This window comes from Protomyctophum bolini (assembly GCF_963924005.1).
Source record: "Protomyctophum bolini genome assembly, chromosome: 15".
Lineage (NCBI taxonomy): Eukaryota > Metazoa > Chordata > Actinopteri > Myctophiformes > Myctophidae > Protomyctophum > Protomyctophum bolini.
The window spans coordinates 24,760,435-24,764,331 of NC_137876.1; positions in this window are offsets into that span (position 1 = coordinate 24,760,435).

A 3,897-nucleotide genomic window follows, 5' to 3' on the forward strand; every position below is an offset into this window, starting at 1 on the left:
TGTTTTGAGATGTGCGTTCTTCCCTTCGGATCTCTATCTCTACATGGCCTATCGGCCCAGTCCATAATCCCTCCTGCATCTTGAATGAATCCAAGCAGCTTGTGAGATTCTGTGGAGAGTGACAGCTGCAATAAACCCCTCACAGGATAGTAGACTATATATAGCAGATAGCAGTAAGACGCCTGGGGGCGAGAAACGACCTCGCCCCCTAAAGGAAGAGGTCGAGTGCACTGGCCATACAGTATATGGAGCGTATCTTGAGTGTAGTGTGATGAGCTCAGATCAAGTCATGCCACGCCTGCCAATTGTAAGAGGAATTAATCAAAAGCAGCATAACTGGACCAGCACCAATCCTTTTTGTTGCATAATTGAATGATCACAAACAATGGAATACTAGACACATTCCATTTACCTTTGCTAAAGTAAATGACCGGAAAATGGTTCTCAATATATTTAATGATATGTCCGTAAAGAAAATAACTAACTTCTGACCTTTCTCTTCGATGATTTGAATTAGAATGGCAGACTTAAGAATTCACACTGATGGCATAAAATCTATAATCAGGCCCATTCACACCCTCTGAAATACAATCACCTACAACTGGTTATTATTACTCTACTGAAGCGATGAATATTAGGGCAAAAGCAAGATAAATGACACAAGAAGAAAAAGTCAACAAAATGAATGAGCGTTTTCTTCCCAAAAGGAGCATATACCATACACTGTACTGTAGGTAACGGTAACCTCTCCTAATGGATATATGGCATGTTGAAAATGAAACTTTCAACGGTAGCAGCCTTTGTTGGCCTGGGGGGAGATATAAACATACTCATGGAGTATTAATGGAACATTTCACACACGGTAGTATTTCGCAGTAGTCTCTCTCTCTCTCTCTCTCTCTCAAACTGGGCCCAATGGCGTGTGGTGTGTATTTGACGGCGCTGAACTTGTTGTCTAAATATTTCCTGTCACAGTTTAAAGAGTTTTGCAGGAGGCCGTATGGTATAAAACTCAGAGGCGTGTTTTTGTTCCACTGCTACTAGGCTGCAGGCTGCCGTGAGTGACAGTGTTATAGGGAGGCACCCTGCGTGGACGGATGTAGGTGTGTGTGGAAGCTATAACCGGAAGTAGCCCTCCCAGCTCTGCCATGGGTGCCACTCCATTAACATTAACAAGTGCGTGCGTGCGTGCGTGCGTGCGTGCGTGCGTGCATGCGTGTGCACGTCTTTTACTCAATATTGGCTTCCCATCATCAGAGATGTTGTGGGTTTTTTGTCAGCGAAACATAAATCTGATCTATAAAAACCACTTAACCTTGAAATATCCGTCCAGGGTATATGATTTTACAAGCAAGCAGGTTATGTATTGTTCTTGTAAGCACTGCCTGAAATTAGTTTACCTTATACTGGCTCTCCAAACTGAAAAGCAGGTTGGTTGAGGTCAGGGGGGTTTTTAGATTTACAGCCATGCATGGACCCGAATCAGAAAATCTGATGTTACTCCCCCCTGTGCAGCCATACTTTAAGAAATCCATCCATACACCTTCAACCGCTTATCCGTAGTCGGGTCGCGGGGGCAACAGCTCCACCAGAGTGCTCCAGACTTCCCTCTCCAGAGCAACATTAGTGACTTCCTCCTGGGGGATTCCGAGACGTTCCAAGGCCAGTGAGTCGATGTGTTTCCTCTACCTGTGCTTTGGTCTGCCCCAGGGTCTCCTCCCAGTCGGACGTGCGTCGAGGACCTCCCTAGGGAGGCGCCCGAGAGGCATCCTAACCAGATGCCCGAACCACCTCAGCTGGATCCTTTCCAGGCGAAGGAGCAGCGGTTCTACTCCGAGTCTCTCTCGTGTGACTGAACTTCTCACCCTATCTCTAAGGGAGACCCGTCGAAGAAAACTCATTCCGGCCGCTTGTATTCGCGACCTTATTCTTTCGGTCATGACCCACACTTCTTGACCATAGGTGAGAGTAGGAACGAAGATTGCTCGGTAGACGGAGAGCTTTGCCTTCTGGCTCAACTCTCTTTTCGTCTCTTTTTTTAAGAAATCATTATTTGCTAAACGTATCTTGCTGAGAAGCACCAAAAACAGTCATTATTAGTCATTAAGGAGATTTAGACCATGTACTGAAACAAAAGGTATCCAGTTGTATTTGGCGGAAGGCTCGAATGGGATGTATTAAGAAGACTTAAAGAGGCCCCTAGGCCAATTATCACCCCCCCCCCACACACACACACACACACACACACACACACACACACACACACACACACACACACACACACACACACACACACACACACACACACACGCACCCACACACACACGCACACACACACACACACACGCACACGCACACACACACACACACACACACACACACACACACACACACACACACACACACACACACACACACACACACACACACACACACCCCCACGCTAGCCATAACGGGCAGTCGGGTGGGAATACAAACACACCGCTCAAGTTAATAAGGCATGTGTGGGTCAATAATGCACCTGTAGATGTTTTATTGTACAGGATTTACAGTCTATAACCTATTATTTACATGACATTTAGATGCGTATAAAAAATAAATCTTAAAAAATACTTTTCAGCTCCATTTGTCAGGTGGCTACGTAGGAGGGGACTTGCTATTGCAGGCTGAGGGAGAGCACCCACAAGGTAAATTGTGGATGGGCCCCCAGGGGCGCCCCGGTTGACAATCCAAGCACAGGGATCTCCATCCCTGATGATGTCATGCGATGTCACTAGACCTGGGCACCATATATGGGGATTTTGAGTGATACACTGTGCTGTCAAAACCCCTAATTGGCCTAATTGGCATCAATCATTGGTGTCAATCACTGATCATGAGTAGTCAGCACCTGGTGACAATCACTGATTGGGGCGAGGCACTGAAAACAGGAAGTGTTTGTCCAGTATGAGAGCAGCAGCAGTGGAGAACACAGCATGGAGAGAAGCAGAACAAACTGAAAGACTTTTCATGAACTGAACTGCAAACATTGGAGCTGGGAAGACCGAAACCTCAAGCCATCAAGGGGAATGCCACTGGTGCGTTAATTGTTACTGCATTGAAGTTTATTTTGTTGCTTAAATTTATTATAAAAGTTATTTATGTTTTTGTGCTGCTAGGCCAAATTTAACTGCTATAATTAGCTATAAGTTTGATTTAAGTTGCATATAGGCTTGATGTGATGATCTTTAATTGAATACTGAATATGATATGAGTTAAAACAAACTGTTTATTTAGATTACTGAAGTAACTAGTGATTCAGTCATGTAGGTTACATTAGTAACTGGTTATTCGAGTGACATGAGTGAATTTCAGTTATTGGTTTTGTTTGATTATGACGTTAGTTAATGACGGCTTGTATTTGTTTTTTGTCTTTTTCTCTGTTTAAGGTTTTCAACCTAAATGCCTAATACCTAACCAACAACTGTACTTACCTGTACCACAATTTCAAGTAAAAACAAACAAAAGAGGAAAGAAGTTGTCTTTTTGAGTTGACCACAGTTCCCCCTGTCGGCTAAGCCGTTTTTCAAGTTTGGGCAAAAAGGTTTCTGAAGAAAATCCCGAATAACTTGACATACACTGACTGACTGACTGACGGGAAATGCATGATTCCATAGTTAATTGTGACCTTTGCAGCAACCACAGTGGTTATCATGAGACACAATATGATCATATATTGGCATTCCCATATTCAGTATGGGCTTAATATTGATCACAGTCAGAGATTGTTTAGGGTATCCGCTGGGAATGCCCATGTATGGAACTTTTTCACGTGATGTCACGATGACCTGATGGGAAAAACATACTTTCATGTTGGTCAACATCCAAGAGAAATTGAGATGATGAATTATGGAAGCT